This window comes from Crocuta crocuta, unplaced genomic scaffold (assembly GCF_008692635.1).
Source record: "Crocuta crocuta isolate KB4526 unplaced genomic scaffold, BGI_CrCroc_1.0 scaffold41, whole genome shotgun sequence".
Lineage (NCBI taxonomy): Eukaryota > Metazoa > Chordata > Mammalia > Carnivora > Hyaenidae > Crocuta > Crocuta crocuta.
In genome coordinates, this window is record NW_027529428.1 from 458,113 (window position 1) to 482,013 (window position 23,901).

The following is a 23,901-nucleotide window of genomic DNA, read 5'->3' on the forward strand; positions in this document are numbered from 1 at the left end:
TTTCAGATAAACAGTAATTTTTAAAAATCTGTCCTCGATTTTATCTGGCAAGACCTCACCACCCAGGTCAGGGTATGCAAACGCTTCCGGAACCACAGGAGGCCTCTTTGCGCCCCCTCTCGGTCAGTAACCCTAAGGCAAGCCTCGTTTTGGATGAAGTTTGCCTTTCCGTTCTCGCGAGATCTGCACCAGCAGTTAAAGCGGGTTCCCCGTTAGGCGTTTTCCTCCGTTCTGAGTTGTCTGAAATCCTCTCTCAGCTCACCTGAAGAATCTTCTGGAACCCAGCCCTCGTACCTTTTCAGTTTCCCTCTGGGTTCCCGCTGTCCGTGTCCTGTAGCAGCAGCCTGTTCCGCTTTGTGCCCTTCGCGCCCGAGGACGGATCCTCGGGCACACAGCTTTCCGCATTCCTGCCGCCTTTCGGGTCGTGCCTGCTGCGCATTTTCTGCGTTCTGTGTGCCAAGACCGAGGAGCAGGCTGGCAGAGACAGACCTCTGTGTAGGTAACAGGCTCGGAGGGCGTGTTTGAGCAAAGGGGAAGACAGGCCGCCCTCACCTGTACACAAGGCGGCACTGGGGGCCGACGTCGTTTCTGGAACCGTGGAGGCTTCCGCAGCCTCCGCCGCCTTTGGCCTTTGCCCTTGCGGGTAACTGTGGGGCGAGACTGGAGGGCATGGCGTCGGTGGCCCTCCAGGAACGCGGGCAGGAACCCATTCGTGTGGGATCCACTCTACCGCACACTCCTTTTTAAATGGCGTTTGTTCACACATTGGGTCATTTTTTCGTTTCTTGAAGCACCGGTGACCCTTCACACACATTTTATAGCTGGTCTTTGAAACAAGTTGGTCGAATTTGCAGAAATCAAATGAATGTCGCAGGGAGTTGATGTCATGAACACCGAGCGGTGAGTGGCCATCTTTGCCGGGTGGATGTGAGTCAAGAAGTTTCCAGAGTAAGTGTTGCTGGAGCTGAGATTCTGAACTCAGATTTTGCCAAATGGTTGTGACTGAGGAAGTGTGTTCTAAGTTGAGTTGTAAAAGTTGAGAGGAAAGGTAAATATTTTAGTATGGTTCAGGGATGGGAAGAGGGAGGAACAAGGATTTGAGTCCTGGGCAAAATGGTGGGTGTTTGGGGAGAATGGGACTGCAGATGGAGTGAGGGTGGGGGCTTAAACATATTCTGTGGGTCACGGGGAACCGTCAGAACACGCTCCATTTTTCTTTTTGGATAGATAGTCCTGGTATCACTGTGAAGGTGGACTAGAGGGCAAAGGTCAGTTAGGAGACTTGTAATTTAGGTCAAAGGGGTCAGTCATTCACCTCTTAGTATGAATTTTTATAGACCTATTGCTTCCCTCCAAAACTCTGAGATTACCTGTAAATACATGGGAGTTTTGTTGAGGTAGTGAGATAACAACAGGGTATTTAGAGTCCGTGGATACTGCAAGGGAGTTCAGCCTTGGTGGAGGGGTGTACCTCGCTGCACAGGGTTGGCTTCTGGCAGCTTTTAACCATTGGCCACATGAAGTTGGGGCAGGGAGGCAAGCATGGAGTTAAAGAGAGTGGAAGGGACAAAGATGATCCATGTCCTGAGTCAGCCTGGGGTTGGCATCAGCCACACTGATGGGTATGTGAGTGTGGGACTGTCGAATACTCTGAGAATCCAGAGTTACAAAGGTGTGACATCTCCTGAACATTTGGTCTTGTATTTATCCGTGTGTCCAGGAGTGAGTCTAAGATTAAAAGAACAAATAGTTTGGAGATTAAGTAACCAAGCATTCAGCTGTGGCAGTCCCTGTGGTGCCTTGTTTGATCAGTTTAGTAGAAGCAAGAGACAGTGGTTTACAATTGCAAAGCACAAAGCTGCTCTCCCAGAAAGGCCTGAGATCCGGGCAGGGGAAAAACGAGCTAGCAGGCTGGAAAGGTCACGAAGGGAAGTTAACCCGTAGCATGGAAAACCTGAAAAATGACTTGTTACATCCCTTGTCATGGGTCTAATTTGTTTAAAATCAAATCCATCTGCTCATTTCACACCCTTTGTTCCACTTCCTTGCTGCAATCCACAGTGGATTACTCCATTACTTTAAAAACTGGCTGCACTTACAATAAGCTAATAACTTATTTTGTGGTTAATGGCGTCAGAGATATTCTGGAACATGACCAACATTTATTCTCCCACCTCTCTCTCTTTCTTTCCCCTTCCTTCCTTCTTTCCTTCCTTCCTTCCTTCCTTCCCCTCCCTCCCTCCGTCCCTCCCTCTCTCTCTCTCAAGAATGAACTTCTTAGTGCAGCACATCGACTGGGGAAATCCTGTAAGTCTCCTTCACAAAACATACTGTTTACAGGCTGTGGAGTGAAACAGGTAGGGGAAAAGGTTTCCATGGTTCTGCTAGGCCTTCCTTTTACTCCATGCAAATGCTCATTTTCCTCCCATGCTCCATACATTACAGAAGACTTCTTGGCTCGATTGATTCTGTTTATGATCTCCAAATCTTAATTTCAAATGAAGCTAGCCCCTTTTCAGGAAAGAATTATCTTCTATGCAATGAACCGGAATCCCCTGAGGCATTCATTTGAGATGCATCAATTCCCTTAAGGTCTCCTAACCCATTAAAATATGTACAGTATTTCTGGTTAACTAATGGATCATTGGAAAAATGGGATTGCATGCAAGATATAATTCAAAGAAATGCATTTGGATTTGTTGGCCAATCCATTCATAGGAGCATTTGCTGACTGGGAAAATATTTTATTTTTTTGGCTTAATCCTTTGCCAGATCACACAGACTAGTAAAGGTCGTTATTTTTGATTTGTTGGACCTAATTCTGAAGACAGAGCAGCAATGGAATTTGTGATTTTGTCAGTGTTCTTGATTAAGAAATGAGTGGCTGGAGTTTAAACTCAGTTGAATCTGTATGATCTGTGGATATTGCCTTTTTTTTCTTTGTTGAATGCAAGTTATTGCTAGATGTTATCTTGTAGTTACTCCTGTCTTTTGAAGAGCCAAACGTTTTGGAAATATAATATTTAAGAAATTAGATATTCAAATAGCAAGTGGTTTAAAGCTGAGGAATGGGTGTTGAAAGATTCCAGCACGTGCACTCGCAGTAATTTTACATTTTTCATTACTGAGGTAATTAAACAATTCCTTAGGGCTGAATTATAGTAAAATTTTATGTATCTTTCTACTAAGCATAAACTAATTTTCTTTCCCACTGGACAGTGTTAATTTAAGTAGGAAATATTTTTAATTCTGTCTCATTTATACATATTATGAAAAATTGCAAGCTTTACTGATTTTATTTAACATTATTTCTTTCTAAGTATTCTTAGATTCAGTAACTGATGGGCATTTAGCATTAAAGCTTAAGTAGAAATGAAAGATGCAATTTTGTTGTCTCACCAGTGACCTTTCCTAGTTCATTCCTCATTCTTAGATGATCCCATGAAAGTCATAGAGTCTGAACCCTTTATATCTAAGTCCATGAAGGTCATAAAAATATGTCCCTAAGTTTTTCTTTAATGTTAACATCAAGGAATATATGAAATGTTGTGTGATCTTGGACAAGTCCCTAACTTTATCTGTAAAGGAAATTTACTGACCTAAATTCTCTCCTTCACTTAATTCTTCAAGTAGCAGTAAAATGTTCAGTGAAGCCCTTTGACTCTTTCAAGCCACAGGGTGCCATTTTGTGTCATACAGTTCCAGTGCTATTCACTTTTCTGATACTATGGAAAGAGAGAAATTATTATAGCATACAGGAAGTGGTGGTAAATCTGATTAAAAAGCATTATGTCTACAAATGGCAAGAAGGAACTGAAAGCATCCATTCTGGTATAATAATATTCTATAATGGCTCACCCATTTGGAAGTTATGCCCAAGAGAATGCAGAGACAGAGAAGGGAAAGAGGGAGGTTGGAGAAAGAACACTGTGCCCAGTGCTTGGACTGAATCCATGTGGATCCTTGAGAAACTGTGGAGGGACTTTGCACTTCATGTTGTCAGGAATAGCTTGGGCAGGGAAGGATAGAACATCTACTGTCAACCTGGAGGGAGGAGAAGGAAGGAGAGGGGAAGGATGATGAGGAAGAGGAGGAGGAGAGGAAGGACAAAAGAGCTATCATTGACTGTAAGTCCCCCTCCCCCCACCCTGTGCAAGATGCTCTGCCAGTCCTGGCCATAATAGGGCGAGCTTCACACGCCTTACCTCCTGTGACCCTTATAACCACTTACACTGTAGTAAATAAGTAAATGAAATATTGTGACTAGGTCACTTGGCTAAATTCCCATAGCTTGTATTTGAAGTGTGGCTTTGAATGGAGGGCCCGTTCACCTGGTTTTTCCACAATGTGTCATCTTGTCTTAGAGATCCTTCTGTGTGTACTTTTGGTGTCTCTTCTCCCCCTCTCCATCCAAACCTATCCCAGGGCTTTCCTAAACCAGTGAGGCAGGAGAGTCCAACCTGCAGATGCCAGGCTTTTGCCCACACCTGTTCAACTAGAACTTCCTCAGGTGGGGTACATGGGTAATGACTGGGTTATATCAGAGGGTATGTGCATTTTAATCAAGGAACTCTTGATTCCATTCAGTTCAGCTAGTCATTGTATACCAAGGATCATTGTGGGCCTGGCTCTGAACACCTTGAGATTAAAACACATTGCGTCTTTAAGGCTGATGGTCATCCAAATAAGCTTTCAGAATAGGAACAAATATGGATGATGAAGTTTCAGAGTTCACAAAATAGCAAGTGGAAGAATCACTTAGAAGAAAAAATCTTGCTGGAATCCTTCACATTTCTACTACTTGAGTGACCCTCCCTTATCTGCCCTCAAAACCATCAAGCCAGGATGATCTGCTGAAATCAACCCCACAAATCCCAAGGTTTAAAATTTTCCACAGCAAAACTTCTCCTTTTCCCTCTTTGAGGCAAGTCTTTTTATTTACCTTTACACATACCTGGTGTGATAGAGAGCTGAAAAAGACAGCAACTACTTCTTATGGAAGTGTCAGCAAATATAGCAGAGAACACACAGTTCTACCAGTGACCCCCTAATCTAGCCCAGAGAAATGAGAGGAATATCTGCTTCAGTTTTACTAATCTGTAAAGATGGGGTGATTGGCCTCCCTGGAGTCTCCCTTCCTTCCTTCCTTCCTTCCTTCCTCCCTCCCTTCCACATACCAGTCTTCTCTAAATTCTTGGAGTTAGATTATCATTTAGAAATAAAATTCATAAGATTAGGCAGGAATTCAGCACTTCTGTCTGACACATACTCTGCTCAGCACCCTTTCCTGTGCAGACCCTGGGAACCCTAAGTCTCATTCCAGCCTTCTTATACCAGGGTGAGGGTGTAATTACTGCAATACTAGTCTGATATAAGTACAGTCATTACAGCATAGATCATGTTGTCCAAAACATTACTGTTCATACTGTTTTCAAGTGACTGGTCTCTACATGTAAACAATGAGAGTGCTTTGGTTACTGTTTCCACATCGATCCTCTCAAACAGGACCCCTTTAGGAAAGCAGAGCTGACTCTGAATCTCAGCACTATTTAACTCCATCTGAGCTGTGCTGCTTCTCTCCTCAATTTACTTTTGCAGGCAGTCTGTTCTCCCTTTCTTCACAATTGACATTCAGATACTGGGACACCGTGTCTTACAGTGTATCTGTTTGCATGCCTGTCGCCTCCACTAGACTGAAATCCCCGGCAGCAGGAGCCTGTCTTACTCATTTTTGTGCAGTACACGGTACACAGTTGTACTCTGGTAAATTAAGTTTTAAAAATGACACAGTGGTTAGGTGTTTTTTCAATCAGACTTTTTTTTCCCCTTCTCTTACTTACCTTTTCTAAATCTTTTAGGTTGCCTGTGCATTACTTACAGAATAAGAAAAAAATATTTCAATCAAATAACGATGTTTCTTTTTAATCCTATGAAAGCATTTCCACTGTTATATTTAAACCATTAACTTTTTAAAAACAATCTAGACAAAGGATAAAGCAGTGTCGTGAGCACATTTTGCAAATGTTTATATTATCTTTTGAAATGCATTTGGCCATACACAAGCACAGGGACCTGCTAGAAAGAAGAAATCCTCTCTCCTATACTGACTAGAGGCTGTGACCTGTTGCACATCACCTTCTTCCTTTCTTTTTGACTCTTTTTTCCAAGCTTCCCATCCCATCGCTTAAAAATCACCAGCTTAGCCCTAACTCTGTAAACAGAAATTACTGAATGCTAATAATTTCTGGTAAGCAATTTAGGGGACATTTAAGTCACTAATATATATGTGATCCCCTTTTTTACCGCAATTTCCAGGGAAAGTGCTACAAAGTGATATGTGGCAATAACAAAGTCAGAAGGAAGGGAATATGAAATTCAGCGAGCAGCGTGAATGATTTGCTGTTAGCATGGGGCCCAATAACACTACAAAGCTATAAACTCTGTCGATCTAGATTGCCCAGTTAGGTGGCAGAGATGCAATTTGTCTTTTCTGAAGCCGCCTGCTGCTTGCTAGCTCCATCTCCTGTCACAGCCTATTAGCTCCCCAAGAAAATTGGTAGGAAATTGCCTGCAGATTGTAGGAAATTGCATCTCCAGGCCCTGGAAAAAATGTAGGATAGCACAACACTGACCCTCCCAGAGCAGCTATTAATACAGCAAAAAGTGACCTTTGACTTGCCGGGAAACGACTTTGCTATTTGCTGAATAAAGACTGTATTATGTGTGGCTGAAGGAAGGTGCAAATGATTATCCTAGCGAGGCTTGAAGCCAACCTGCTTTTGAAAGCCTAAATATTAGTTAGAAGAATTTTTTTTTTTTTTTTTGGTTTATTTGTTTGTTTTAGGTGCAGTGTTTGAGTGTTGTGGCTCTGTAGGGAGAAAAGGGTCCAGTTGGCTTGTTTTTTAAAAACACCTTTTCCCAAAGGTAAAAAGAAAAAAGTAAACTGTCCCAAGGAAATGCTAACAAATCTCTCAGGCAAAAATCCAGGAAGTAAATCTTTCAAAGATGAGATTAAAAAACAAAGATGAGCACATTGGAGCATTGTTTTGTTTCCCCCTTGGTTCTGTTGCCTGTACATCTGGGGCCTCCCCGCCCTCCTCCCTAATTGCTTTTTACAATTCCATCTATGTCTACTTGCCTCGGAATTATTTTCTTTATAGACTATCCCCAGAAGTTCAGACATCAAGATAATTCAGTGTTCCACAGGGGTACATATTGTGCATATTTTAAGCATCATTAACTTTATGTTACAAAAAAACCAAGATCCTGACATGGTATTTACAGGCTTGCATTTCTACCTAGAAGGATCTCAGCCTGCATTTACAAGCAATATTTTTGGAGAGGGAGAAGAACATTTTAGCTGCTCCTGAATGAATAAGATGCCCTCTGCTGCCTTTGAACCCTTAGCATTGTCTGCTAATCCTACCCTCTTCCCTAGTACTGGATCATTCACTTTCAGTGCCCTTGGGAGCAAATCCAAAATGAGGTTGTGGGATGTAGATATACCAGCTTCTCTTCCCTAATGAAGTATAGTGGTACCTCGTTTATTATTTGCACAAACTAAAAAGTAGCTAAATGAGACTTCCCTGAGCTTTCCCAAAGTTGAGAGGTTTTCTTTGAGTTTGCTGTTTTCTTACATTTGGTGCTTGCTTCTAGAGAGAAAAGTACTGGATACCATGTCATATCAAAGAACACTGAATTTAGCTCTTGAATTTCTGAGCTTTTGTGTGAGCTCTGATACTCTGCCTGTGTGATCTTCAGTAATTGTTTTACGCTTTTAGGGCCTCAGTTTCATTATGTAAAAAAAAAAAAAATAAATGTTCTTTAAAAACCCTTTGATATGTTAAATTCTGTGTGATAAAGGGTAAAAAGGTTGGGGATAGGATTGAAGGCTGAGCTGCTACCCTGCAGCCGCCTTCTTGGGCTTTCCTTGACTGACTGTCCTTGGAGAAGGGGTTCTATTTGGCCCCAGAGTGTGTTTTGGAGTCTGTAAGCATCCAACACGCCACCAGCTCATTTACCAATCATTATGAATCAAGACTTCGCTTATGTCTACAGAAGACCCCAAAGAATTTCTTAAGACATGACCCCTGGGGGCATTCTGATTACTGGGGTGAGTAGACATTGCAGGGTAGAAGGTCCATTCCAGGAATGCTGCGAGGTAGTGGAACTTGATATATATACCCCCACATTATAGAATGTGGGATAGAATATCAAAAGAGGTCCAGCTAACCTTGAAAATATTGTGTTAAGTAAAAAAGCCGGACACAACAATTCATATAGTATATACTTCCATTTATATGAAATATTCAGAACAGGTAAATCAATAGAGATAGAAGCAGATGAGTGGTTGCCAGGGGGTAGGGCATATGGGGGATGGAGAAATGGGGAGTGACTGTTTAATGGGTACAGGTTTTCCTTTTAGGGAAGTGAGAATATTTTGGAACTAGATAGAGGTAATGATTGAACAACCTTGTGAATGTACTAAATGCCACTGAATCATACACTTTAAAATGCTTGATTTTATGTTTTGTGAATTTTACCTCAGTAAAAGAAATATGTCTAGTTAAATTGATGAATGAAGGAACAAATGCAAGAACATATAATTACTTAAAATATAAAATGGACATTTTAGCCCAGGTAATATAACTCTTGCCACAGTACAAACCACCCTGTAACCTTTCTTATCTGCCTTTGTTTCCACTCTAATCTTTGACCATGATGATGATTTGAGAAATGACTGGACGTTCTGATGTCCACAGTTCCAAAAGCCAGTGCTAGGGCTGATTTTGAGATGATTTATGAACACATTTTTCCTACAGGCTCCTTCAAAATCCAGTTCAGGTGCCAAATCTTTTCTGAAAGGTTTCCAGTCTTTCCAGTTGAAAGAGATCTCTGCCTTCTCTGAATGAATGGTATTTATCTACCTTTTTAGGGCTTTACTCGCTTCCTATCTTGGAGGATGGTTGTTTATTTTTCAGACATGCCTTACCTCCCCTACTTGAGGCTAGAATCATGTCCTTCTCACTTCACTGTCCTCCCAGACACCAGGGTTGCGTGTACTCAGTAAACATTGGAGCCTTCGCTCTTGTTTTCTTCTCTACCTGAAATGTCCTTTGTAGGAGAATTCCGTAGCAATTCTCTCTCCCTTTCTGTTTAGCTGCTGGATTTTTTTTTCTTTAGGTATCTACCCAGCCCCCATTCTCAGTCCCCAAAATTCAGGTTGGGTGGGATGCCTCTCTGTATGTATGCCACCCCTCTAACCATCTTCATGTGTGGGCTCATCAGCATATTCCAAATTTGAGACTTTCCACAGAGATTGCAGATTTGGGCCCATGTAAACCTGGAGCTGAAGATGACTGCTGGCCATGGTGTGGGAAGAACTTGCCTGGAAATAAAGCCAACATGAAGAAAACAAAGCTAAGCAGTGGAGAGAGTCTGGTTCTGAGAATATCGTTTGGATACCAGGGTTCTGCAAGCCTGCGACCAGATTTGCCCTTGGTCTTCTCAGTTTCACAAGCCAACCATTCCCTATTTTAGATGAAGCCAGTTTGAATTTGTCATTTGTCATTGAAAGACTCCTGTGTGATGCTTTTTTGGGTATCTGTTCGCCATGTTCAAAACCTTTTCAAGGTTTGTGTAAGATCAGGTATTTCCTGGGAAGCCGTCACATCTTCTTCTTTTTAAAAAATATTTTTTATGCTTATTTATTTTTGAGAAAGAGCGAGAGAGCAAGAGAGAGCACAAGTAGGGGAGAGACAGAATGGGAAGCAGGCTCCAGGCTCTGCACCATCAGCGCAGAGCCTGATGTGGGGCTTGAACCTACGAACCATGAGATCATGACTTGAGCTAAAGTCAGATACTTAACCGACTGAGCCACCCAGGCACTCCACATCTTCTTATATTTTTATTTCATTCACCCTGTTATTTACTATTCTACTTTCTACTTAAAAAAAATTTTTTTTTGAGAGAGTGAGTGCAAGCTGGGGAGAGGGAGAGAGAGAATCTCAAGCATGCTGCATGCTGGGCATGGAGCCCAAAGTAGTGTCTTCTGACACTCTTTATTAAGAATGTATTCTAAATTGTCAAATAAAATGTAGCTGTGTAAAGCTTTCCACTACAGTTAATGACCTTAGATGTTGGATTGGGTTCTAACATCAGGGGGAAGGAGCCTGTAAGCGGGACCAGGAGAGAGGGAGGGAGAGAGAGATATGTGCAGTTTGGAGTTAGTGAGATGTGTTCATGTGGTTCATAGTCACTTTTAAAAGGACATGGCGAATGTTTATTTAGAATAGGAGTTTGGCTAGGTGTCCTGCTACTGGAATGGAACTACAGCCCGCTGTGCCAGTTGATGCAGTGTTGTGCCATGAAAATGTGCAGAAGGAGTGGTCTTGCCCCGTGAACACAGTGCCTCATAGCCCAGCACTGTAAGGGTGGGAGTAGTGGAGACTGAAAAAATATGGAAACATACAGAGTCAGAAACTAATAAGGACAATTTGTTCAATCCTCAGCTCTTAGTAGAAAATTTGGTTTTCATCGAAGCCTAGTAAATGAAAGTTCTTTCCTCTCAGGAATATAGCCTGATAATGTAACATACACAGTTATAAAAACACCATAATTTTTTTCCTTTGTGATGGGAATTGAAGAAAATACAGAATTGGTATAGGGCTTTGCAAGGGACCCACAGGAGCGAGGGGCCCTGAAGCTGAAGCTTCATCTGCTTCATGGTAAATCTGCCTCTGAAAATGTATTGTGTAAGGAGATGGTCAAGGATGCAAACAAAACATTGTAGGCAAACATATTAGGCTGGTGCATCAGGAAGTTACGGATGTGAGATTTTTCCATACCTTGTGACTTTTGTGATATTTTCCATTAAAAAATGATTATGTGTTGTGACTTTTTTTCATTCTAAAGAAATACTAAATATTCTTTGTACTAAAGAGCACTTGCCTCTCTCTGACAAAAATGTAAAAGCTCCAGGCCTGCAAAATCTGGATTTTCCTCTGCTGAGGGTAGCTGTCAAATGACTTTGGTTTGGTCATTTCTCCAAACACTTGTGAAATTCATCTCACAGTATTTCACATCCTTCTGGAGAAGTATTCACTTTCCATTTTCTTCAGGCACAGGGCTGCATGTTTGCTATGTCTGTGTTTACAAATTCCAGAGTGGTAAGATTTCTCTTGCTTTCTAACTGTGCAGTAATGTCTTTGGATTCTGTGTAATAATCTCAGCTTCAGGATCTTGGAGAGCCCCATTTTTTGCCAATGAGTAGCACACAAGACAAGAATTTTTGGCTTAGCATAAAATGTTGAAATTGTGTATTGAAGTGGAGTACTATTAGCTACAATTTATGCACAAATAGGCCAAGGCCCAGGGAAAAAAATTGCTTTACCCAAGTTCATGAGATAATGAATATCAGAGCTGCAATTACAATTTTCCAACTCCCCAACTGTACATGCAATTTGCAGGTTTACAATCCTGTACAAAAAACCAACAGAGAACACAGATGGGCTTCTAACCCCTGCTAATGAGAGCATCACTCTTCATTGCTGCGATAATTAAGCAAATATTTAGTGGTCAGAAACCCACCCAGACTTTAAATAAAATCAGTCAAATCCCAATCCCTTGGGAGATGTTGATTTTGGAATTTTTTTTTTAACTTTGAGCTATAACTGTGTGTGTGTGTGTGTGTGTGTGTGTGTGGTGTAGTTCTTATTTTTATGATTTAAACCAGAGAGAGTTAGTCCAAGTGCACTCGGCCCACTGAAAAGCCAAATTCCCCAGAAAGACTATGCTTCTGACACTCAAAAGGCACCAGGTCAGGAGAGCATTTTCTCTGTTGATTGCTCTTTTTTTTTCCTTCAGAATTTTTCTTCTTCCTCATGGAAATAGACCCTTTAAGTAAATTGCAAACAGTTCTCCCTGTGTGAAGCAATGTCTGGCCTAACACACTACCTGACACAATCGTTGACATTTCTTGTGTAAATAACAGCAGCTGGATTCAGCACTTACAAGAATGGAAGTTGAAAAAATAATGAACTGTGTTTTTTTTTTTTCCCTAAGATAAAGCACACCATATATTCCAGAAATTAGAAGGGTGTAAAGTCAAAAGAAGAAAATATTAATACACAACTATTGTTTATTTTTGTTATAACCTGTCCATTTGACTTTCTACTCTAAATTCTCCTTACTTAGCTATACCTTTTTCTCCATAGAATTTATTACCTTTGAATAAACTATAGAATGTATTTATTTATTGTGACTATAGTTTATTATCTGTCTCTGCTAGAATGTAAGATCTAGGGGAACAAAAATTTTTATCTGGGTGTATCCCAAGCACCTAAGGTGGCGCCTGGCATATAATAGGAACTCAAAAAGCAGTTACTGAATGACTACTGTGTTTCAGCACTTGGAGAGCAAAAAGTGAATATTGTACTTTCCTCTGAGAAGCTTTATTACTTTTTCTATGGATTGAAATTCTAGAATATTGGCATTAAATATTTATACCATTTTTTCATATCTTTCCTGTTAGAACCTTGATTTGTTTGAGGTGGCAATATGTGTTGAAAACAATCCATTGTCTAGCCTTTCCTGCAGCTTTTCTCTCAATTCTGGCCAGCAAGACCTAAGCTGAGTTCTCTTAGGGCTATCGAGGGAAGTTTTTTACACACATTCCATTTTCCTCTTTGTCACTTGTTTCTTTTGCATGTCTGAAATATGGATGTGATGCTTGGAGTATGGCTGCCATATTGAGACCATGAGGATGAAAGCAAAATGCTAAAGATGGCACTGTGAAAAGATAAAAATAGTTGAGGAGATGGCCTACTCCTCAACTTGTCACAAGGGAAAAATAAAGCCCTATTTGCTAAACCTTTATATGGATCTAATTACACTGAACCCCAAAACAGTCCTACAAAATACACCCATATCAAATTGCAACTTAGCTAAATATCTTTAATATTTTTCATAATTCCAATCTTTCAGAGTTAATAAGGCCTTTGGAAAGTAAATTCTACATTTTGGTGTCTTCCTATCCTGGACCTAGGGAGTTTCAGAAATAGAGGGGGGACGGAAGAAGACTGGAGTAAAGAATATTGTTGTATGGCCTGCTGCAAGGAAAACACTTAACAGATAGATCTCGATTCATTAAAAAGCTAGATGACAAGCTGTCTGCTCTTTAGTAAGCAACCACATTTTAGCAGAGGCTATTTGTTTTCCTCTCCCTTATGGCACTAGATTATTGTAGATTTATTGCGATCCGTGTGCAGGGACTAGGTAGAGATACTACTGAAAATTCAGATAATAGAGCTGAATTATTAGGAGATCTTTTGTGCTAATATAAGCAGTTGTTGAAACTCCGCAAAAGTATAAGATATATGTACGTATATGCTTGAGTGTGCAAGGGAATGTGAGAGTGTTCTCCTTGCATCCAGAAACTAGCCTGTAATAGTTCTCTCTAACTTAGCCAGAATAATCATTCCCACCAGTGACTGTTACTTTGATATTTGCACAACAGTAAGTGTTACTTATTCATTTTTGGTAGATTAGCTGGAAGCACCACACAAAAAATAAAATATCCCCTTATATCTGGGAAATTGTACATGCCTCTGTTATGGATTTTCAGGTTTGGTATTGTGGGTTTTTGTTTGTTTGTTTGTTTTGGATAGAAAGGTAATCCTATAAAGAGAAACTTACAGTTTCCTTCTGCAAAGAACATTTAGTAACATGAGCTGTAGGTTTGCTCTGTTTTTTTTAAGATGCTATCTTATAGAAAATCTCTTTAAACCTTTTTAAAATTTAAGATGGCAATTTTCTATGCTTCATTCATCAAAAAGAAACTGTCCAGTTATTTCCCTGTTTTTCTACCTCTGCAGGAGTGCTCTGCCACCATGCTTTTTTGAGGAAATTTGTCTTACGAGGAGAAAAATGAAAGGAAAGAGATAAGCAATAAGGCTGCTTAAGTTCTGATCAGTTTTGTCTAGCCTAGAAACTGCCAAGTTCTTCTAGAAAAAGAATTCTAATTGCACTTCAAATGACTTCTTGTTCTCAGATTCTTCTTCACCTTTTTTTTAAATTGTTTTAAGAAATTGATTGCCAGTTTCAAATCTATTTTTAATCTCATATTTTTTACTGAACATTTGAAGATAAACAAAATTGATTTATTCCACAATAAAACTCAAAAATTTTATCACTAACCAGCAACATGTCCAGGGAACAAGTATTACCTTAATTCTCTCTTGTAAATCATCTCAGTGTTTGGAAGTAAAGACAGAGCTTACTCCCACTCTCCTCACCCCAATATTTATACTTCCATTTCTCTTCATCAGTAGAGTCCTGGAACCCAGAATAAAGATGGCATACCCAGCTAAGTTAGGTTGTATGAGTAAGTCGTGGCCAGAATTGGTGTATACAACTTCTGGGAAATGGAAGTGATACGTCTTTATCCTGTTCTTCTCTTTCATTCATGGCATGTGAATGTGATGCCTTGATCACTTGAAGGAGTCTTTTTTTCACACAGCCAGGGGGAATTCTTTTATCATACCCAAATAAATGGGGTTTGTAGTTAGAAATTCTCAAGGCATAATTTTTTTCTATTTCATCTAAATCCAAAGCTAAAGCTCAGTGAGACATACATTCCCAGCATCCCCCTCTGTAAAGTGCCTTGAGTGTTATTTTCTTCTGCCCTGTGAGAGTGTGTATTTGGTAGAGGGGTGGAGGGGTGGGGAAGTTTACAACCAAGCTTTTCAGACTGACCTGTTCTTATGCTAGAGCTGGGGTGCAGCCCAAGATAAAATGAGTTAGAGGCCTCATGAAAATTTTTAGATAGTCCTAAGACAAGTTCTTTCTTTGCTGCTTGCTTACCTTTCTAGATTCACAGTTTTCATCTCTGGCCTCCAATCCATCCTTGTATTTTCCTGTTAGTGAAGCCATGCATTCAAATGACATTTTAAATATTTTATTCAGCTATTTAGCTCTGCCTGGAGGCGTGAATCTGCTATGTTGCTGGAAACAGAATTCTAAATTATTTGTTTCAACTTCAAAAAATAATGCTTACTTAATTACTTTATATTCATCTATATAACTTCTTTTATTATTCCCTCATTCTTTATGTTAGACCCCAAGCTGTGGGTTTTCCTTCATTTCCTTCTCTCCTTTCGTCTTCCATTCCTTTCTTTATTTTAATTAATTATTTATTTATTTTTTACCTTCACTCTCATTCTTTCCTCCTCCTTTTTCTTCCTCTCCCTTTCCATGTTTTTTTCTCAGTCCTTCCTTTTTAAAGGAATCCCTGGCTGCAGAGCCCAAGGTGGCAATGGATTTTAAGGGAGAAGTAAAAGAATCACTATTTACTTCCACATTTATTGAGTGCCTACTGTGTCTCAGGCACTGTGCTAAGAACTGATGCTCTATTGATGAACGAGGTCCTGCCCTCAAATACACAGTTGTGTGGGGTGATGGTACCGTGTGGAGAGCTGTTAGGGAGAAGTACACAGTGCAAAGTGAACATGCAGTATGTGGAAGGTTTCCTAATGGAGGCCATCATTAAGGATAGTCTGTACATGGGAGTTCCTCTTTGACAGACATCACATGAGCTAATACTGTAGGAGAGGAGAGAGTAAAGGAGTCTAGTCCCTGGGATTGGAGTTCTCTTTGGGAAACAAATGCTATGTTATTGTTGCTTATGTTACCTATAATGAGACTTTTTTTTTTAGTCTTGAAAATCACAGTACATTTTTCCTGTGGCAGTGGAGTTAAGCAATCACATCGAGGAAGAATAGGATGAATCTTCTGCTTTTGAGTGGGTGAATAAAATGATCAGGGAGCTCCAAATTCAAGAAACAGAGCCCCAGTGAGTCAGGGGATATTCTTTTTATCTCAAAGGGTAAAAGAAATGCCTATGGTTTCTTTACAATCACAGCTTGGTGACCTCAAATAATGCTTTGCGAAAGAGTAGGCATAGACAATTACAAAAGTATTTGTTGTAGTCCGATACTGAACATACGCTAATTGAGATGGGTGAAATAATGACCTAGAGATAGGATTGTTTCTACAGGTACATTTTCCAGTTACCATAATGTAAAGTGAAATACTCACTTTGTCAGAATGCACCCTATTAGGATCATGCTTGCACTAGTATTCCAAGACATGTAAACTTTTGTTTGTACAAAAGTACAAAGTGAGAAAGCAGACCATTCAAAGAACAGCAGGCTGATGGACGTTTCTCCGTCTGTGTCCTGCCTCTTTCCGTGGTATACAGGTTGGCTGGCCCAGGGCCCCGCAGATGACAGACTGCCTGTGCTTTTGGTTGTGTATCACAGCTGAACAAACTGCTCTGGAGGGTGAAAGGTCAGCACAGTGTAAACAGAAATCAGCAGTGACCTATGGAGTCGTCCCAAGACATAATAAATACTGTCTTCATGGTCCTTCCCACCTTCTGCTGATTCAGGTATTCTCTGGCACCATGTGGCTTGTCTCTGGAGCAGTATTTCAAATCCAGCAGACCATGTATTTGGAGCAGCTTTTCTAACTATGCTTTTAATTTTGGCAAAATAACTTTTAGCTCCTTCTGAAAATGTAATCATATACAAGGAGCTTCACTGAGAAAGAATAAAATGCTTTTAAAAACACTCCATTAGCTTTGGCTATCATTAGTTTCACCATTCTGGAAGAATTTCTGCTAGGTTTAGGGGATAAAAACGGATTTTTTTTTCCAATCCAGAATAGAATTTTGTGGGAGAATCATTAACTTTTCCTCTCCTTGAAATCGCCCAATGACGATTTATTTTTCTGTACCCCTTTAATCGAGAGGCATCCTGGCCAGTATTACCTCTTGCTCGAGTAGGGTTGGGCTCACATTCGTCCTGTTTGCTTCCCTGGGACAGCCACAAATCAATCAGGAGAGCCTGTAAAAGTCCTTGCCTGTGTTAGGTAAAAAGACTCTCTCAGACGGTGCTTTGCCTTCAGCTAGTTCATACTCATCTATAGAGGTTTTTTAAAGCAGAGGTGTTCACCTGGACCTGAGGTACCTGGATCTAGTGACAGTAGACCATACATTATGTTCCTTCTGCACTCCAGGGCCTTGGAGATAGCCTTGGGATAGCCTTGCAGAAGACCTAAAGCCACTCATAGAATAATACTATCTGACACGGTGCTGGTAGACGTAAGTGCAGAGGGTGATAGGAGGGAGAACTTCCCTCTGCTCCAAGCCAAACCAAACAGAAAGCCCAATCCATAACTTACAATAACTTAACCCAGATGGTCATATTTTCTTTAGACTACAAACCATTCCCAGTGAATTCATTAGTTTCAGTGTTTCTTCTTTTCTATTCTTGTAGTTAACATTTTGGCTTGCCAAATTCTAGCCATCCAAGAACAGGAGGGATCAGATGCTTCAGATTAAACAGTTCAAAGTCAGTGACATTTGGTTAAAATAAACAAATGGAATAAATGGACTGCAGACTCACAGGTCCAAAAGTTAAAACTCGTTGACTGAGACTTAGTGCTATTAGATAGTTGATTTTACTCAGAAGTCAAGAGCTCATGAACAATAAAGCCAATAACCATGGCACCAAAGAGAAAATGGGGCTATTATGTTGAAGGAATGGTTCAATCTCACCTGCTGTGTGACATCATTTTAAGTCCTGGCAAAATTTCCAAGTGAAATAAAACAACAAAAACAACAAGAAACTAAAACAGTGGGTGAGAATCTGTTGGTCATTTACATCTTCTACTTGTGGGGTTCTGATGACTCAGGGTGGAAAATTGGATGAGAAGGAACAAAATTAAAAGTTAAAGAGGACTAAAGAACTAAGAATAAAATTAAAGTCCGGTTTAGAGAATTATGTGCATATATTTATATTTTAGCAGTTTTTCATCCTGTACTAGATGCATTTAAAAATGAAAAACAAGGGCTTGTGACTGGCTAAAAATAACTTCAAGACGTATTACCATTCATTTTTACCCTACACCCTTTTGGTTTTCAAACTCCTCACCTTGCTTGGCAAATTAAGATCTTCTTAGCCTACTCTGAACACTATTTCTTCTTTGGCCTTCATGTTCACCCTGTATATTTGAAACCGTCCATGCTCATCTGCCTATATGTCTTCACAGCACTGGTTAAATCTAGCACTTGCCTAAATTTTTTTCCCAATTTAGAAGATTCAACTCACTCTTCAATACAAAAAGAAACATACTTCTCCTTGGACATCTAGCCACCATTCTGCACATGTCCACACAGTCTTTGTTGCTGTATGTACTTTACAAGGGCAAGAATACAGTGTTTTGTAAGCTTGTATAGTTCTTCCTCCCATGCCACAGCCCATATGGGCACTCAGTAAATGTCGAATCGAAGTGAATTGCTTTCCAGTGCATTTATTGGCAAATGTACTTCAGTAGGTCAAGATCCATCTCTTTTTGCAGTGCTCAGTGGTTTTCTTTTTGAATGCGTTCCTGACCAGGCCAGAGTTGTTGGATGTCTCTGAAAATTGTTCACAGCTTGCTAAACAAGGAAGCAGCATGATTGTATTATTGTATGGCAGACATGTCTCAGGTTTACACATCAAGGAAATTCCATTATGCTTTACAATTGGTTGTTCTTTCTCTTTTGTTCTCATTTCTTCCTCCTCTACTTTTTCTTCCTCCCTCTCTCCCTTCTACCCCTCCTTCCTTGTTTCCTTCATTCTCTCTTCCTTATCCCTCCCCTCTCTTTCTTTTTAGCAAAGCCCTCTTATGAAACTCAGACATTATTTATAACAGGATTAACAGCCATGAAGGACTATCTTTTTCAGCCTGGCAAAGCTGGACAAATGCAACTCCAGAAGCCTGGCCTCATACTTCCATTGAGGAAGACGTCAACAAGTATGAGCTGAGTCAAGGCTGGCCCAGCTCTCTGCTTGGGGATGGCATTGGCTCCAGCAGTGGGAACACTGAGTTTCTAGCTTCAGGCTTTCAGTTCTCTCTATAGCTTAATGGCTCACAGCCCTTTTATGAGACAGCTGGATAACAATGTGCTTTTATGACAGCCTGGTTCTTTTTTCCCCTTTTAAATCTCAAACTGTACTGTATAAGACATTCTGTCTCCTATCGTTCTATCAACAAGGCCTGAATAGCCAGGCAAGTGCTCCTGAAGCACTTGTTTATTTCCTTGGATTCCCCCCCCCCCAATAAAAGAATAAGGGGAAAAGTAAGGTCCTGAATGTGAAAGGTGGCTGCTAAAGGCCTCTGTGTGAGGTCCTTCGTGAGATAATCTCATTCTAAAGATCTGGGTGACAGGAATTTCCTTTCCTCCCATCCCCCGCAGACATGCCCCTCCCCAACAACCTTCTAATACAAATCCTTAAGCATTAAGTCAGGCGGAAAATGAGTCTACTCTACATTTATCTTCCTGAATGGCAGTCAACTCCCGCTTAATCTTTCAACATATATTTGTTCAATGGATCAACAGATTGTGTAAGCAGCATGACGGTTGGGTTTAGAAATGTGTCTGCTCCTGTTTGGTTTGTGCTGAACCATTGACCATTTTGTTTGTGAACCCATCATAAATTATATCTCTGAGTTACCCAGCACTAGGGATAGGGACAGAGGACAGTGCTCATACAGGCAGAAAGACTTTTAGTCACTGTCATTTTCCAGTATGGAGAATGCTGACTTGTTTTATTCTGGAATGCTTTTTCATATTTTCAAACTAGAAGACCTCAAATTTAATTCCATTCTCTTTTCCCAGAGGTATCTCTTACATATTGTTTTGCATAGTCTTCTTACGTATTGTTTCCCCAGAGTAGGTTTTGAAAGCACAGAGTAATTAATAAAATAGTGTAATTTTTTAAGAAGAAGGTTAAGAATTTAAAACCTGTGACTCTCTGGACATATTGGTTCAAATCACTGCTCCTTAAAAACCAGAAGAGTTTGGGGGCGCCTGGGTGGCTTAGTCGGTTAAGCGTCCGACTTTTGCTTAGGTCATGATCTCACGGTTCGTGGGTTCGAGCCCCGCGTCGGGCTCTGTGCTGACTGCCAGCTCAGAGCCTGGAGCCTGTTTCAGAGTCTGTGTCTCCCTCTCTCGCTGACCCTCCCCTGCTCACGCTGTCTCTCTCTCTCTCCTAGAAATAAATAAAATATTAAAAAAAATTAAAAAACAAAAAACAAAAAAAACCCAGAAGAGTTTGTGTATTAAAAGATTGAGGCATCAGTCAGTTCATCACACAGCTTATTTGACCTTTTTTTAAAAAATGAATTGTTATTTTCATTAAATTTTCAAATTATTATCCAACTAATCAACCAGATTATTTTGTTCCTTCTGCACTAAAGGCAATGGAAAAGGTATAAAAAGACAGGCAAATTTCATGACCTCAGTAATTCAAGTTAGAGGAGTAATGTATTTTTTTTTTCAAGATGTTATGCGGATTCCTATAAAAATGTGGGGATGAGAAAATTGTTGTAATAATGTAGTTAGTGTACAAGAAGGAATAGTTTACAGGGAAGTTTTACTTATTTGAAAACTGCTCAGCAGTATTTATAGAATACAGAATTTTGGGGACACTGAAAAGAGTAAGATAGATTTACTTGATGCATAAGATTGAAATAGGAAGAGTAGAAGTAGAGGTGTGGATGAGGAAGGGAAATAGATGTCACCCATGATAGCTCTGTCATGCCCAGCTCATGTCCAAGTTAGGCCTGAGGAGAGCTGCAAGAAGACCTGCCAGTTCTCGTAAGTAGATTTTGCATGTCAGAGTGCACACCTGTTAGATAAAAGGACATTTCCATAAATTTTAAGTGTCATATTCGTACATTTCAAAATGGAAGCGTAATCATACTATGAAATAATCAAGGTGAAATTCTACTTATAATAGTAAATACTATGTTGTTTCTTAGAACCTGTTGATGTTACATTTTAACTATTCATTCAGTCACCCCTGTGCTTCTGTTACCATATGGACTCCCTCTACAATTCTGTCAGCTTGAGGAAACGTTATCCTCATTAGAAAGGGAAGGAACCTGCAAGTTCTGGTAGACAAGCACCCAAGGTCATGGAGCTAAGTATAGGGAGGTTTGACACCAGTGTAGACCTCTTGATTCCTAGCTCTGGGCTTTATCCTCTTTTGGATTCAGCATCCTTTTTACAATTTTTAAAAATGTTTATATATTTTTTGAGAGAGAGAAAGAGACAGAGCATGAGTGGGGAAGGGGCAGAGAGAGACGGAGACAAAGAATTTGAAGCGGGCTCCAGGTTCTGAGCTGTCAGCACAGAGCCTGATGTGGGGCTTGAAGTCACGAGCTGTGAGGTTGTGATCTGAGCTGAAGTCGGATGCTTAACTGACGGAGCCATCCAGGCGCCCCGGCTCAGGATATGTTTTAATATTTATAGGTGAATTGATCTGTAGACACCAAGACAATTTTTTTGCAAATGGAGATAACCTCTTATGGTGATTCAGTACTGACTGATGTCTTCACACTTGTTGAATGTGGAGTAAGTAATAGAATACATCATATCCAATAAACAAAATAGCAACAAAAAATCCTGTAGGAGCCACTGGATCGAAAGACATTCAGGCTTTGGAGTGTTTTCCCAGATTTGATGTCATTGAAAGGCACAGAGAAGCTGCAGTCTTAGACTCAAAATTGGTAGTGATAATTTTCCTTGATTGCAGAAAGAGAAAGTCAGTGAAGCCAGTCCAAGAAAGGAGCAAGAATTCTTATGAGGTTTCATGGGGTCTGTCAGAAAATAGAGCTAGTAGAGGGGCCTTACAAGCCCTATTCGTGGGCAGACATGGAAACCATGACCTTTCCTTGACTAATACAGGTTTAGGCTAACTTTGGGTTAGGTAGCTACCCTGGGTCCAATCACCTGAGGGACTCAGGGTGTTGCGCATCACTGTGTCTATTCAGAAGAGGGTATGGGCAGAACTAGCAATGGTCTGTGTCTTTTATTAAGAGTATTCTATTTATTCTGTTTACCTTGGCCTACAGCTAATGGACTCAGTAGACTCTAAATGTTTTCCCCAATTTGATTAGGGTTGATCTGATTTTTTATAATTGTTGAGAGGCATAACAACATTTTGTTTGCACTGCAGTTTATTATGCAATATTTGATTTCCTCTAAAAACAGGGAAATTGTAACATTCCAAATGACTGTATCAGTCAGTGGCAGGGACAGAAATTTGAATTCTGTATACTCTGGCCATATGAATTATGGTTATCCCAGTGTTTCCTAATGGAAGAGAAGAAAAAATCATTAATTATTTAGGTATATCTGGTAAACATAGACTCTTTGCTAATAGGGGCCAGAGAAAATATGTGAGCTCGGTTTTATCCTTCTTCTTCACAGAGATATTCCTGAAACCATGCTGCTTTGGCCTCCTCTGTCTCCTCTCACATTACAGGGCAGGAGTTTCCATCATGTAGTATGAGAACTCTAGGAATCCTTGAAACCTTTCCAGGTTGGTGTTATGGGAGACTGAATTGTGTTTCCCCCAAATCCATATATTAATCACTAACACTCAATGTAACTGTACGTGGAGACAGGGAATTTAAGGGGGTAATTAAAGTTAAAGGAGGTTGTAAGGGTAGGGTCCTAACCTGATAGGAAAGATGTCCTTATAAGAAGAGGAAGAGTCACCAGGAAACTCTCTGTCCCCATGTACACACAGAGGAAAGGCCATGTGAGAATAAGGCAAGAAGGCAGCCAGCTACAAGCTGGGAGGAGAGGTCTCAATAGAAACCAGCCCTGCCAGCACCTTGCTCTTGGAATTCCAGCCTCCAGAACTGTGAGAAAATAAGTTTCTGATGTGAGGCCACCCAGTCAGTTGTTCCGTATGTCAGTCTGAGGATTCTAAGGTTATTTTTATAGACGAGGAAGCTGAACTGCCGAGAGATGAAGTAACAAGGTATTTAGTGGCAAAAACAGTATTTGAAAACAGCCCCTTCTGAATCCATGATTCCTCTTCTGCCTTTTTAATTGCCCCTAAAACAGAAGTGTTGAAAGCTCTTAGTGGTGTGAAATTTATGGNGTTTGGAAGTAATGAAATGCTGGCTGAAACTAGAGGCAGAACCTGACCATCTCCTGATTGTGATGAGGGAGCTAAGGAATACCCTGGAGACAGCACTCCAGGCTGACTCGTGGTGCTGAGTCATACTAAAGTACTTCAAAGGGAAGTGGAGAAAGGGGGGCATTGTCATTGTCAACTGGAAATGGAACTGGGAAAGATGGGAGGAAGCTAGCAAATCTGCAGGCTCTCTCTTTGTATTCAGGCTGGAAATAACCATACCACTTGGAGTAGTCCAAGAAAGTAGATCTCACATACAGGGGGTTAATATTTGAGTAGAATTGGCTTCAACATTCGCTGTTAAGGAGATTTTGAAATGCTGCCAGTTAATTTAACAACAGTCTGCCTTAAAAAAAAATCACATGGGTTTACTTAGCCTTCATTTGTATTTGCTAAGCAAAGCTTATCAGCACATTTCCTCTTAATTTTTTATCTTCCTTGTACAATGTTCGGTGTTGAATTTCATCAGTATTTTCTTTTTATCCTTGAGTGGTGGAAACCTCTGATATTTTTCCCTTTCCTCTTTAGAGAGAAGAGGAACATTTAGAATTTGCCCCGGAGATACAATGTCTTCCAAATATTAGCTCAGGGAATAGAAAGGCTCTGAGTTGCCATGTGCTGTTGTTTGCTGGAATAAATAATCATATAAAGGCCTTGCTCTTTTCACTCCTTTCTCTTTCAGCAGAGTTCAAACTGGGGTTATTTGCAGGTATTCTCTTGAATCCAGTTGAAAGACTGAATATCTTGGCTTTTCAATCTTTTGCTTTTTCTTTTCCATCATCACATTCCTTTTTATTTCTTTCTAGGTTCTTTGACCTTATTTCTTTATTTCCTTCAAATAATAGGAACTCTTTATCATGTG

At 40.3% G+C, this 23,901-nt stretch overlaps 1 long non-coding RNA gene across 1 annotated transcript in view; it reads left to right on the forward strand.

Annotated features, from left to right (window-relative positions):
- The first annotated feature begins 324 nt into the window (after positions 1–324).
- The window catches only part of LOC144227622 (uncharacterized), an 84,810-nt gene continuing 61,233 nt past the window's right edge, over positions 325–23,901 (forward strand). The window contains exon 1 of the long non-coding RNA XR_013333965.1: positions 325–495. This is a non-coding gene — a long non-coding RNA (uncharacterized LOC144227622). The remainder of the gene's footprint in view (positions 496–23,901) is intronic.